Source organism: Lissotriton helveticus, chromosome 2_1 (assembly GCF_964261635.1).
Source record: "Lissotriton helveticus chromosome 2_1, aLisHel1.1, whole genome shotgun sequence".
NCBI classification, from domain to species: Eukaryota; Metazoa; Chordata; class Amphibia; order Caudata; family Salamandridae; genus Lissotriton; species Lissotriton helveticus.
In genome coordinates this window covers 1167391988-1167407562 of record NC_136059.1, presented here as the reverse complement: position 1 = coordinate 1167407562, position 15575 = coordinate 1167391988, and positions in this window count along the sequence as shown.

Here is a 15575-nt window from a genome sequence, read left to right as displayed (position 1 = left end):
GTAGGACTGCCTAAAAACAGTCTTATCTATCTGTAACAACCAGGAAAAGGGAAACCTTTGTTTTTATATTTACTCTATACCCATTCCCTTTTTCGTCAATAAGGGTGTCTCCCTAATCTCTATATTGTTACTAGTAAGAACATATACATGTGTGGTTTGGAAACATGATATGGAACATTGGGGAGTATCTTCATTGCCACCGCGTTCGATGAGCCATAAGACAACTACAAATGGTGCCACTTCTTTCTAATTTGTTTCCATTCTTGAAATTCCTTTTTTCAGTTTTAAATAGCTTAAACTTGACCCGAAGGTATCAGAGCGCTTCACACAAGCACCAGATCCATTACAGACGTACCCATTCATTTTTAGGCTGGCGGAGATTAAGTGATTTGCGCAGAATCACAGGACGTTTGAGCCTCCGGCTAGGCTCGAACCTTGTTCCCCAGCTTCAAAGTCGGCGGCTCTAGCCGTTAAGCCACATATTCGTGTAATCTGATCATACTGTATTTTCCAGGGATTTCGCTTGGGTTGTCAATATGTCGAGTTTATACAAATATACAAAAAGCGAGACATAACACATTGCCTTATTCTGCAATAACTGCCCTACGATTTCATTTGAAGCCTCTTGAAATGTGCAAAATGGAAGATGTCAGTGGATCGACTGTCTCATAGTAACGCCTCTGAACGTACGTGGATTTTTATTCAAATTAAAATGTGCTCAGAGCAACAAAGAGGGGTGGGGAGGTGAATCTGTTGCAGGAGATAATTTCCCAACACACTGAGGTAATGTTGAAAAAAATGCAGAAGACATTCCTCAGCTGAGGGCACAGAATGAAATTGCATAGAAAACAGAAGCTACCTCCGATGTTTCTATCATGCTGCATGGCCAAACGCTATCCCACTACACGTTTCAAACGCACATATAAAGATGGATTGTGTCAACTTATCTGCAGTTGTTTGAAAGCCTGTTAAGGGGATTATTTTGTTCAGATGCTGCAGCCACAAATTACAAAGGCATATAACAAAGCCTCGCTAGTAAAAATCTGGTTTAGCATCGCTGATACACCATCAAATATATTTCCAGCTCTGGTGTTTAAGAAATCACCCGGCCCTTTTCCTGAGGAGAACCCATGAAGGAAGTGGGGTTTGAAATGCGTAGACCACAACAAACGGGGAATCCTTGTACAACGCACATCAATATGGATCAATGCAATTAAGTTGCAGTGAAAGACAATTTCTTGAAGTCCATATTAGAAATATCTGGACCCGCAAACTGTGTTCCAAGAGCATCTGTTGTTGATGTAACGCTCTGGCTCTCCAATTGAAGGCCTGGTCGAACACTGATTACCACATGCTTTAATTTGTCATTTGTATATAAATTTGTGTTTGATAATTTTTTGATAGAGCACAATGTCCCTTTAGAATTTGCACATCTCAGAATCATTAATTTGTATCACTCCCTTCTTTGTAATGAGATTGAAGCTTTGGAAAGTGTTATAATCATGTGTTAAAAAAGAACCAGAGGTCATGTTTATTGAATAAGATGGTCTTAATACAAAAGTAAAAATGTGTTCAAAATCAAGTAGCCACCTGTTGGTGTTACATGGTCATCAAAACAAATCAAGGCACTTTACTTGGTGATGCGCAAATGATAAATATTCTTGAAACCTGGTTTCCACACATGATCGTTTGTGTGCCATATAGTTTGATCAGTAGCATTACGTCTATGCAAATTTAGTGGCCATTTCAATGAAAAATGTGCTGGCCATAAATTACAGTGTCCTACCGCACCATACTTTAGTAATATATCTGCAACAGTTTGCCCAAATAAGTATTAATGGCTACATACTACACCATTACCACTCCCTTGCTGGATGAACATGCCTCATTAGCTTCACTTTTTCCTAGTGTGACACTTGGATTGTTCAAAGTTCCCATGACTTTAGCAATGTAGCATTAATGACAGCACCCACACTCTGAAAATTGTTCCAGTATCACTGAAATTTCTAGCATATAGTGGCCTTTACTGGCATACCCTATGTGATATCATGGCAGCCACCACTACGCACGGGTGGTGTGGCGGGGGGAGTGGAGGGGTGAAGGAGAAAAATAAAAATAAACTCACTTACCCGAGTGCCACCGGGTGCTGCCGCCTCTGCTGCATCTCCTCCGCACCGCAACAGGAAGCTCCCATCCACCCAGAAGCCCCTGTCCAATCACAACACTGCCTTAAGCAGCGTTGTGATTGGTCTGAGAGTCATGTTTGGTGCTCAGACTTGGACTTGGAGGCTTTGAATGTTCCTCACCAGGCAGTGTAATGCAGCCTGGTGGGGAAGATGCAAAGTGCTTATGACTGTTTGACGGGCCATCTTGGGCCACTCAAACTGTCATTGCCCACTTTAGAGTGTGCTTTACATCCATCCCCTGCCCCCTTCACTGGCCAGCCCGGCTCACCCACACCGCCCGCCCCACTCCCAAACAGGAAGGAAAACGAAAATGATAATAAAGTTAATCCTTATCGGTTTCCTTTTTTATTTTTTTCACTGCTCAAAGAGCAGTGGGGCGATGCTCCTCCGCTTTAATGGAGAAACCGCCACTGGAAATACGCTAAAATAAATTTAATCTCTACATGCTGGGAACACATGTGAAGAATACATTCAAACTGTGATCTGCTTTGTGTGCTCTCAGACCACTCCATAGGTAGGACAGCTATGTTTTAATTTTTTAACTTTTGTATATGTATGACTATTCAACTCACTTTCATATTACCAAATAGCACAATTATGTTTCAATTTGGTGCTCAAACTAATGTCTTGTAAAAGTATTATTTAACTTATTCTGAATTTGATCCCCGGACATGGTTGTTTGAGCTTGCTCTCTTTCTGGCTCAACAGTGCAGTTATGTTCTAAATTTGCTCTCCATCTGATCCACAGAATTATGATTTGAATCTACTCTCAAACTAGTCCATAGCGTACCTATGTTTTCATTTTTGCTATGACCTCCTATAAAATTGTTTTTCAACGTGTTCCCCATATTGCTTTGAGCAGGTTTTCTACATCATTGTTTTGAATCTATTCTTAAATTCACAGAATGCTAATTTGCCTCATAACTTCTTTAATTTGCTCTAATGCATGACATTTACATCCAGATAGGAATACCCTTGCTAATTCATATTCATATTAAAGTGTGACATAAGAATCAATCAGGCAGAAAACAGTTTACCCCGGAGCCAAAAAACATTCAAACTTTCAAATAAATCCACATATCCCGATGCTATCCTTTCATTTAAACTCTTTCACCACACCTCATTTTCTTGTCTTTAGTTTTGCCTTATTTATAGCTGACAGGGTACTCCTTGGCTAACATGCAGAGCCAAACTGTTGGTGAACCCACTCGATTGAACAGCCTTATTTCCATTGGTCAGGGGGATTAGGGCAGCTATCATACTGTCTTTTTTTCCTTTTGTGACAGCTTGGAAAAGCCTAGTGGTCCCAAACATCCAAATATATAAATGACCTCCACACACTGGTTGGAAAGTTTGTCAGGACCATTGGTTTTTTTGTTTTCCAGCTTTGAGAATTTGTTTTTGAAAAACAAATAAAATGGCAGGGTGGCTACATTAAACGTGTCAGTGTTCAGTTACAGTGCCTTCAAAGAAGCCGCTGTGGCTCCTCAGAAGACACAGAACTTTCTGCCAGGTAGAGATCTCTAAATATGGCAGAGAGTTATCTACCAGGGTGGCATGGCTCATTGCCTCTGCCACCCTGGTGGGACAGAGGGTTATTCTAAATTACCCTGTCCCCGAAACGGTCTTAAGGGTACCTCCCTCCTTGTGTTGTGATTATTCTAAATAAGGCCATTAATTAAGACAATAAGGTTCTCATTAAGCCCAGGGCTCAATCACTGCCTCCACCGAAGCCAAATACCATCAGCATCCCACCAAACACCCATTCACTCCACCTCCATGGCCGACGGATGTATGTGCCCTTGAAGTAGAGGAACAGTTGGGTCTTGGATTGAAGGTGGCAGGCAGTGGCATACTTCAGCATGGTACTGTAAGCACCGTAATGCTAAGGTAGCTCTTGCTTGTATGTTGCCAAGCAGGACTGCCTGCTAGGAATGGACCCTTGGGAGCAGCCGCGGCCGGTAGTGGGAGTACCGGCCGGGCGGTGACGTAGAGAGGGGCAGGGTGGGGGGTTGTAATGTATGAATTACGGAGTTTAACAGGTACGTAAACATATAAATAAATAAAACTAATTTCGTTACACGCACAGCATCGCATTTGGTGATGCAGTGCACGCAACGAAATTTGTTTTATTTATTTATATGTTTACGTACCTGTTAAACTCCGTAATCCATATATTACTACCCCCCCCCGCCCCTCCCCCTCCTCACGTCACCGCCCGGACGGTACTCCCACTACCGGTCGCGGCTGCTTGGGAGACACCTGGGTGCTGCAGACTACCAGGGGATTACCTGAGCACCTGAGAAGGGTACAGAGAGGCTACCATCTGCTGAAAGATGAAGGACCCCACTAACATCCTTCAATCGCGTCAGACCATATCAGAATTGTGTAGAGTATGTCGCCATCTAATTCTGAAATGGTAGGGCTTGTAAGCTGCTGGAGTCAGAAACAGTGGAGAAAATGACATCTGGTGTGGGCTAGTGCTGCTTAAACTTTTGCTTTAAAATTCGTGGATGGATTAACAGAGGAGGCAAAATGGGGCTTTGCGGGGGGCGGCCGACCGGAGGGAGGCTTGCCCCCCGGGGTGTTTTGGGGCCCCGGGAAGGGGGGGGGGGGTTGACAGGCAGGAGACTGGGGCGAGGCAGTTTTGGGCTGGTTGGGCTGGTTGGGCTGTCATTGGGCTTTTATTGGGCTAGTCTTGGGCTCCTTGGGCTTGTGTGGGTATTTAGCCGGCCATGTCAGGTCACTGTCCACCATTTTAGGGACAGTGACACGGCAGCCGATGGTTAGGCAGGGGCATTTTTGATTGCGACGGTTTAACAGTAGTGGTGAGCTTTGAGGGGTGGCGGGAGCTTAGTTGGAACATTAAGTGGGAGTGGTGCGCAGTGCGAGCGGCGGTGGTGCAGGGCGGATCGCGGTGTTTACTGGAGGCCTCCAGGAGGAAGATTGGCGAAACATGGCAGCAGGCGACGGGATGGCAGATCCTCGCGTGCATGAGGCGTTGCGCCTCATCGATGAAGCCGGCCACCTGGATATTGTGAAGGACGATGTTCGGGTAAGGCCCCTGCGGCGCGCTGCCAGCGGCACCGCGGCGGCAGTCCTTGCGTGCTATGAGCCGCCTAGGTCACGCCCGCGGCGTGAGGCGGGTGCGGGGAGGCAGGGCGGGAGAGTGCGAGGTGGTGGGCAGCGGTGGGGAGCAACAGTGGTGGCAGGGGGGGAAACGGCAAGGGTAATCAGCGTAAGGGTGCAGGCAAGAAGGCGCTGTTGTTCTTGGGGGGGGCAGGGAGCCAGATGGGGGCGTCTAGTGGAACGGGGGGTAGCGGGGTTGTGGTGGATGTGGGAGGGGGTGCTGTTGGAGCGCATACTATTGAGTTGGCAGGGGCGGCAGCGGGGCGGGGGCCTGGGGGGCCGGCAGGGGTACCACATGGAGAGGGGAGGGCGAGTGTGGGAGGAGGGTGGGGGAGTGTGGTGGGAGGGGGGAGGATTGAGGGGACGGGGGGAATTTGGGGGGCGGCCAGCGAGGCGGGGGCATTCCGCGGCGTGGGGGAGGGGCGCGCTGAGGATTTGGGGGTATACGGGTGGCGAGTTTTCCCCGGCATGCTGGACTTCCCCCCTTTTTTCTTGGCAGGAGCAGTTGGCTGGGTGCTCGGGTGAGCAGCATGCGGCTCCGACCCACCGAGAGGATGGGCCGGCTCAGCCTTGTTCGGGCGGTCGTGCTCCAACGTGGGACCCCTCACGGGAGAGTGTAATATGGCGGGGGGTAGGTCCCCACCAGCCCCACCCCGAAGGGTCGAGACGGCCGCCGGGGGCTGTGGATGGAGTGTTGCTGCAACAGACCAAGCTGACTTTCAGGATGAGTGCGGACGGAGAGCGGGTGTGGATTTGGGGATTTTGATGAGGACGTTTAGGGAGAAGGTGGGGATTAGCAGGATGACTACTGTGGGGGGACAGGCGAGGCAGTGGGGGGACGGTTGGGAAAGTAAGGGCCTGGAGTCAGAGGAGGAGGGGGATATTCGGGAGGGGGTGGGGGAGAGGAGTAATGCTGTTGAAAGTGTCTTACAGGTACGCCCCCGGCAGGCAGCGCCGAGAGTGACGGCCCCCCCGGCAGAACTGGTTAGGCGGCGGGATCCCGTGCGGACGCCAGCCTTGACGCCAGGTAAGGATGGTGGTAGAGTGGGGAGTGGGCTTGGGCATGCCTCATGGACGCCAGGTATCGGTGGGTACAGATGCAAGGGGGGAGGACTTGGTGAGGCTGGTGAAGGGCAGGTATGTGTCAGATGCCAGGGTGGGTACAGACAAGGAAGGGGGGTGGTGGATACAGCATTGGCGAGCGCCAGATCAGGGGGGTTGGTGCAGCGGCGGCGGATGCGGCGATGCCTAGGGGGGTTAAGGCGAGCGCCGTGGGGACGAAGGAGAGTTGCGATGTACCGGTCCGGAGGCTCCCATATATGGGGGTGGCGAAGCCGCTGGGGGCGCATTTGTCCTTAGCAACCAAGGAAAAGATTTGGAAGGGGGAATACGTGGAGATCTTGAAATTGCTCCACAGGGAGTTGATGGCCAGGGAGGGGTTGAAGGAGGAAGAGCAAGAGCTGGCCAGGAGACCCAAGGTGCCTGTGACCATCGAGAATTGGTCAGCAGCTTTCCTGATATACGCTAGCGTATACTGTGAGAAGTATCCGGATCGGTCGGTCGCTTTATTTAAATATATGGATGTGGTGCGGCGGGCCCAAGTAACCTATGGCGGGTATGCCTGGTCACACTACGACGAGGAGTTCCGGGCCCGCATGGCGTCAGATCCGGAGGCTAAGTGGGGGGAGCTGGATGCGGATCTGTACCAGCAGACAATGAGTGGTGCGAAGTTTGGACGCACCACCTACACGGCCAGCGGGTTACCGCTTGCGCCGACCCCCTTTTCGGCCTGACCCACCCGTGGGGGGTTGGGGTCGGGAGACACCGCAAGCAAACCATCGTCGGGGCCTGCTGGGGCTTTAATAAGGGCGCATGTACCAGACAGGTGTGCCGTTTCCGGCACGAATGTTCCAAGTGCGGGGGGAGACACCAAGTGGTGCGCTGCTGGGGGGTCGGGGGAGGGCCCGCACAGGGGCAGCAGCCAGCGACGGTTTCCGCAGGGGGGAGGGGAGGCGGCAGGGGGGGCTGTTAACATGGGCAAAGACTCATACACCGGTTAGGCTGGATCAGATCGAGCCTCTGTTGGCGGCCTATCCGCGGGCAGATGATCCGGTGTTGCGCCGGAGTTTCAGGGAGGGTTTTCGGTTGGGGTACGAGTGTTCGCGGATCGCGCGGTGGGCCGATAACCTGAAGTCCGTGAACGCGCACAAAGGGATCGTCCCGGAGAAGCTGTTCAAGGAGGTAAAAGGGGGAAGGATGGTGGGCCCCTTTCATGAGCCGCCCCTGCCGACTTGATCATTTCCCCGATCGGGGTTGTCCCCAAAAAGGAGCCGGGACAATTTCGGTTGATTCAGCACCTGTCGTGGCCGGAGGGGACGTCAGTGAATGACTATATATCGGCAGACCTAGCGTCGGTGTCGTATTAGTCGGTTGGCGTGGCGCGGAGGTTTGTGACGGCGGCGGAACAGGGTGCCCTTATGGCAAAATGCAACATCAAATCAGCGCTTCGGTTGCTGCCGGTACATCCGGCGGATCACAAGTTGCTGGGGATCCAGTTTGACGGTCCCATCTTTGCGGACAAAGCGCTTCCCATGGGGTGCTCGGTTTCCTGTGCATTGTTTGAGAGGTTCAGTTCCTTCTTGCAGTGGGCTTTTTCCTGGCGCACAGGCTCAGAGGGAGTGACACATTACCTGGATGACTTCTTCCTAGTGGGGCGGCCCGGTTCGACGGACTGCCAGAGGCAGCTTGTGGAAAATTGAATTTTGCCTTGTTAAATGTGCCTACGTGTTCCCCACCCTATGTTATATGTGCATGATCGATATGCATATATCCCCCTATGATCGATTAAAGACGCAATTACAGTTGTGTCCAACTCTAGTAGCCAGTTTCCAGTTCTCGTGAAAGCAACGAGTATTAGGCCTATGTTGCCACGTTTTACAGTGTGCACGTTAATTCATCGCATTGTCCCCGTTTCTAGGCCTCAAAAGGGGCCCGGACACCAGATTCAAGCTCCAGTCTCCTGAACCCACTCCGAGGAGCGATACAGCCCCCACCTGCATCCCTGACCCTTCACTTACTTCCTGCCAAGTAGCACGGTGCCCGGCCTGGCTCTGCCTGCCTGTCTGCCAAGAATATGTTATGCTTCTAGTTATCAGTCCAGCTTTCCTTCTCCGCATTCCTAAGCTACTGAACCGCATAAACAGTTCCAGCTATAGTCTAGTCTTTCTGTCTCCATGTCAGAGAATTACCGTATTAATATTCATAGAAGATTCATAGCACACGCAATACATGGAGAATATATGCATGCACCAGCCTTAGTGTCAAGTAGCCTTTGCCCTGATAACTTTTAGATTCTATCAACATGTACTCCAAACACTAGATACCAGATATGCTATAGGTACATGTCGTCCTAACACCGCAGACTTTAGTCTCCTCTTCTAGTGTAGAAGTCATAGCCCCCAGTTCTCCCCGGTAACACGTCATTGCCCGTTTACGCGCACCACTAGGTTAAAGGTCCCAGCTACTCAGGTAGCCCCCTCCATGTTTCCGCCCATTCATGACACTTTTGTGACGTTTTCATCACATGTCTACGTGCACGCCCTGTGCACGCCTTCTTTTCACGCCCATGTGTTCTTATTTGAAATGTCTTACTATATATACACTGCACTGTTAATGAAATGGTGCAGCTGCCGTCCTTCCTATTTTATTTCAGGCTGTCCCGATCCAGTCCCTTCCCTTTTGCCTGAATAAAGCCTGTTCAACTCGGATACATCGGATCCTGCCTCTTATTTATTGAGCTATCTGTTATTGTTAATATATTCAAAAATAGTACCGGTATTTAATTATTTATTTACCACATAATGGCGCCCGAACAGGGACGTACCCCTTCCTCACGCGCTGGCGATGCTACGCAGGTCCCCTGACCCTCTGCAGCCGTGACGGAACAATACCGTGCACGTGCAGATATTTCTGCTTCAAGTCTCCCTCAGGCCCACGGAGGAAACGGAGACTGCGGTCCGACATCCAGACGAAGCGGTGTGGAATGCGGTTCGTCCCGACCAGAGCCCAAGCCGAGAGAACAAGGTCCGAAGTATCCGGAGGCCCACCTGTTTCTGAAGTCCGAAGTTCGTAGTCCGACGTCGTAGCAGTCCAGTCCAGTCCGAGGCCTCCCAGTTTCTGCTTCCCGGTGAGTACCGTTGTGGGGTAAGTATCTAGACAGGATCATTAGTTTGTTTCTGGTCCGTTGGGTTTGGGTACGCAGATCCAGTCCGAAGTATTCACCTAGGTGAATACGGTATGACGTGTCTCTTTATGGGACCGGTATGTTCTGTACTGTTTTAGCAGTGCATCCAGTAATTCTAGTAAGTTTCGTTCTCGAGAAATTCATGTTTTTCTGTTTTCAGTGTATCAGGTAGTATTCTGTTCGAACTGTTATAAATGTGTTTTTATGTCGTGGTATGAGTGATTTGTATGCCATTGCATTACTGTGATTATTGTGTATTGTGTTCACAAGTAGATTCCCGAAAATGCCTCTGTTCTCGAAATTACGTCAGATAAAAACCAGAAAAGGGTTACTCGAAGAAGCAGTTCCTGTCCCTCCTAGGGACAGTCCTGGACATTTTATGTATCACAAGCATGGCTTAGATGCCATATTATATCTAGATTTATGGGCGGACTATACTAAAGATCTTGAAGAGAAATATAGATGGCCTGTATCAGGTACATGGGATGCCGAGTGCATCATGCGAGTAGAAGAAGCATTATGGAAAAAGAAAGCCAGACATTCCCAGAAAGATGCCATCGAGTTATGGCGCAAAGAATCTCATAAAAGAACCGAAAAAGAATTCAGAAGAACAGAATTAAGTAGGGAATCCTCGGAGAAAGCCCAAGAAAGGGAATTAATAGAAGAAGGTGAACGAGTTAGAGCGGAACAGTCAGACAGACAGAGAAATGCCCTTATTAAAGGTATGTATCCTCTTCTTGCCGAGGGCTTGCCAAAAGCAACCCCGGAAGCACCCTGTAATTTACCGCCGCCAATGGTCCCGATTAAGCTACGTCACAAACAGACCGCAGCTGACATATTTCTTTCGTCCTATTTGGACGACACAGTCCCAGCCTATGCAAATCCTGTTCCGCCTGCTCCCGTTAATAATGTAATTCCTGTCCCGCCAACTACTGTTCCCAGGGGCCAAGTTCATGTTCCAGCACCCCCGGACCAGCCCACAGTACATGCACCGGTTATGCCAGTCACTCTACCAGCCCGTACAGTATTCACCGACGATTCTAGTTTAGGAGCCGCGGGGAGAGGTTCTCCTCACACCCCGCCTCAACCAAGACGTCTGACGCTACATGACCTAGCGTTACAGCGTACGCCAAAAGTGTCTACATACGTAGATATCACGCGACTTCTTACAGACTGTCGTTATGATCCAGTTCCAGGCGAAGATCATATGGTCATATATTCAGTACGTTTAAGACGGGTTGCCAGCTTCTTGATCACCCTGCCCGATATGAAGGAACATCTAAACAGAATATATCGTTTTATCCGTACAGGAGAGAATCCAGGAAGTATTCATGAAGCTATGTCACAGAGGAAAGCCGAGGTTCAACTTATGATTTTAAAGTTCTTGATTAACTGTTTAATAAGAGAACAAGATTATCCAGATAAAGACCAAGACGAGATGAAAGCCCTGACCAGGTGGAGTGACAATATAGCCGAGGGAAAGCACAAGACACAAGGTAGTGTAGAGAGTATGTACAAGAAAATTCGTAAGGAAATAGTACGTATACACCAGAAGGAGGAAGCAAAAAGAGGAACCGAGAAAGAATATGACTCTTCAGGTGAAGAGGTAGACAGCGAGAATCCCTCCAGAATAGCGTATGTAGGTAGAACTAGATTTTCCGACCGACATTCACGCCTAGATTACAAGAAAGTTTTCCTCCTCCAGCACCAGAACAGTGTTCTCTTGAGCAAGTATTCCAGGCCACCGATCAAATCCTGAAATCACGAATAGGTTATAGTGAGCTTAGTACAATGCATGAACAAGAACTAGCCCGATCAGCAGTCCGATGGACTAGTGATTCTACCACATTTCCAGATGAAATAGTGGCCCAAACGTTTCTGAAACTGCCCCCAGCCGAGCAACGTCTGGTGGGTACGTATATGATCCAGCACCTCATTACACTGTATGAGGATCAGCATTCTGATCCAGGTCCTCTACATGATGTATTGAGCGAGTTACTCCAAAACAGATGGAAAGGTCTAGGTACCGATTTAATTAGTGTCATTCTAGAACAGCGCCACAAATACCGAACGTTTCTGAATCCACATTTTGTTTCCGTCTCACCCCCAGAAAGAAAATCATTCTACATAGACAGACAGAACCCGTTACGGGAAGTGCATCCAGTTAAGGGAGAAGATGGTAGTCTAGAACGAGTATTTGTTTACACCCCTATCACGAAAATAGAACTCTTGGAAATGAAAAAGTTAATTCCCTGTCATGATAAAGATCCAGCAGGGTTTCACCGTGAATTAAAGGACATGCTCCGTATGGGAGAATACACGTATCCTGATATCATTAAAATTTTAAAAGTCCTGTTGCCTGCGGGCATATATGAAAAACTCAAAGAAAAAGAATGGGAGGTGGGAGAGAAAAAGATAGATTGGACCGCATTAGAAACTGAAGATAATACACGAGTACCAGGTACCGGTCTTGGGGATAAAGCTAAAGCTTTGCCCGAATTGTTGATACAAGTTTTGCCAAGATTACTAGCCACGAAAAAGGAAGATTGGGATGCCATCTCAGCCTGTAAACAGAAACAAGACGAAGATACTAGTGATTTCTATTCTAGATTTGAGAAATGTTTTATTATTAATAGTGGTCTGAAAACAAGTAGTGAGTCGTATCCCCATCTTTTTGTTACCAAACTGGTCGAGAATTCAAGTCCACAAGTTAAAAATCGAGTACTGAAAGTCGAAAGTACCTGGCAAGCTAATACTCCGTCACAGATGCTCCAGATGCTCCAGTATCACCAGAACAGAATCAGGGAAGAGCAAGAACACGAAAGGAGACGTATGAAGGACACAAAAATGAAAGTACTAGTTGCACAGTCCGTTCCGCAAGACAGTCAGAAGAGGGGTCCGAATCAAGCCAGTCATCCTGCAGTTCCCGTTAAAGGGACATGCAATTACTGTAAACAGCCAGGTCATTATATAAATGAATGTGCAGTTCTGAAACACAACATAGCTACAGGTAAAACGAAAGAAAGACCACGTCCGCCTAGACAAGAACAAGTTTCACAGACTTCCCAGCCACCACAGAATGCACAACAGACATTACAGTACCGCAGCCTATAGCTGCAACACAACACGTTACACAGCAGATGTACCAGTACGCACAGTCAGAGTATCCAGATTACCAGCCGTATTCATGAAACAGCCTAGAGAGGGAGGTAGGCTTGCCTCTCATCGAGATTCCTGTAGATCAAGAGGGTCCCTATGTACACAGTCAAGTATTAGGGAAAGACAGAAAGTTTCTGATTGATACAGGGGCAAGTAGGACTACCATCAGTCATGACGAGGTTCCAGGGGCTCCGCTCTCAGGCTCTAGAAATGTTTCCCTTGGATTTTCAGGAAAGCCTATTGTTAATGAAATATCGAAACCAGTTACTCTAGAGGTTGGTCCATTGTCCCGAACTACAGATCTGTTACTCACGAAATCATGTCCAGAAAATGTATTAGGCATTAAAACTCTGAAAGAATTAGGGGCAGTAATATGCTGCTCCCCAGAAGGGGTACGATTGTTTCTGCGAGATTTTAAAGGTCATTATGTATTACGTGATTTTGATCCAAGATTATTGAATGTACCGCAGCATTTATGGGCGCAAGGTCCAACTGATGTAGGTTGTATGCACATCACACCCCATCGTGTCACTCTGAAGAAAGGTGTTGTATTACCACGAATCCGACAGTACAAATTGCCACCTGAGGCTGTAGCAGCCTTATCCAAAATTATTGACGAGCTCATTGCTCAAGGAGTGGTTGTAGAAACTGACTCCAATGTATGTAATTCTCCTATAATTCCGATTCTGAAACGTACTGATCCCAATGCACCTCCAGTTTATCGATTAGTGATTGACCTTCGAGAACTTAATAAATGTATCCTACCCCAGTACCCTGTGGTCCCAGATATTTCTTCCCTATTGACAGCAATTGATTCTGAAGCTACGTTTTTTACAGTTATCGATCTCAAGAACGCATTCTTTAGTGTCCCCATTCATCCAGACAGCCAGTTCCTTTTCGGATTCTGTTTAAATGGAAGAAGCTATAAATTCACACGAGCACCTCAAGGTTTCACAGAAAGTCCTAGCATTTATAGTCAAGCACTTAAAAGACAACTAGACAATATTCACATGCCAACTGACACTGCCCTGCTCCAGTATGTCGATGATCTACTGATCACAGCCCGTTCTGAACGTGACTGCGAACGTGCGTCACTTACAGTCTTGTATTTCCTGGCCGAGATGGGGCACAAGGTGTCCCCTTCCAAATTGCAATTCTGTGTCCAGCAAGTGGTCTACCTTGGACACTTACTGTCCAAGAGGGGTAGGCATTTGACACCAGATCGTATCCAGTTAATAGCACGTCTTCCACAGCCTAAGACACAGAAGGAGGTACGAGCTTTTATCGGCCTCACTTCTTACTGCAGACAATGGATTCCCCAGTATGCATTTCTAGCCAAGCCACTGATACAGTTAACGACACAGGAGGCAGCCGTATCGACTGTCCTCCCTTGACCCAGGAACATACACTTGTTTTCAATGAATTAAAGAAAGCTTTATGCCAAGCACCTGTTCTAGCAACACCGAACTACAGTAAGCCTTTCACACTTTTTGTTACTGAACGTGATGGTACTGCATTATCTGTTCTCACACAAGATCAAGCAGGACAATACAAGCCCTGTGCTTATTTTTCTAGCACATTAGATCCGGTGGCCCAGGCTCTGCCTGCGTGCCTCAAGTCAGTTGCAGCCACAGCTCTAGCTATCAGACAAAGTGATTCCATAGTGTTAGGACACTCCCTGACAGTACAAGTTCCACACTCCGTGGAAGTTCTTTTAAACCGAACACAGACTCAGCACTTGACAATTGCACGTTTAACAGGTTATGAACTGACATTGTTTCAGCCACACATAGAAATCAGACGCTGCAACATTTTAAATCCAGCTACACTGTTACCGTCAGTTACCTCAAATCCTGCCACACATGACTGTGTGGAAGTTGTTAACACCATGACAAAGCCAAGACAAGACTTGACAGACATTGCATTACCTGATCCTGACCTGACACTTTATGTGGATGGTTCATGTATGAGAACAAGTACAGGAGAACTAGTAGCCGCGTATGCAGTGACTACTGAAACCGAAGTTATAGAAACACATCGTATTGACACCCTGTCTGCTCAAGCAGCAGAGCTTGTCGCTCTGACCCAAGCCTGCATACGTGCCAAGAACCTGAAAGTTAACATATACACAGATTCACGTTATGCATTCGGAGTCGTACACGACTTTGGAGTGCTCTGGCAAGAAAGAGGTTTTATGACTTCTCATGGAACCAAGATTCAGCATGGCCCCCTCATTCAAGCTCTGTTAGATGCAATACATTTACCGACAGCTATCGCCATCATGAAGTGCAAGGCACATACGAAAGCCACTGATATCATTTCCCAGGGTAACGATCTAGCAGATCGAACAGCCAAGCTCACAGCTCAGACTCCAGACATTCCAGTTAACATGACACAGGCACTCACTCCAGATCAGACTACTTGTATGACAGTTAAGGACCCTACACAAGATATAATAGATATACAGTTACATGCTACTTCCGATGAAATCAAGAAATGGTCCGAACAAGGAGGGGTCCAGACAGATCAAGGATGGTTAACGAAGGGAAAAGCCACATGGTTTCTCCCCGACTCTATGGTTCAAGTCATTATTAACACCGCACATAGTCCAGCACACTTAGGAGAAAAAGCCATGTTAGACAGCATCCAGAACCTCTGGTTCAACAAGCATTTACGAGCAGCAGCCAAACAGAAAGTACGTACCTGCATGATCTGTTGTCAGTTCAATCCAGGTAAAGGTGTCCCGGTGGAACAAGGTGGATTCCATCCTCCCGACCACCCTTTTGAAGTCCTCCAGATGGATTATATTCAGATGGAGCGATGTCGAGGTTTCAAGTATGTTCTCGTAGTTGTATGCG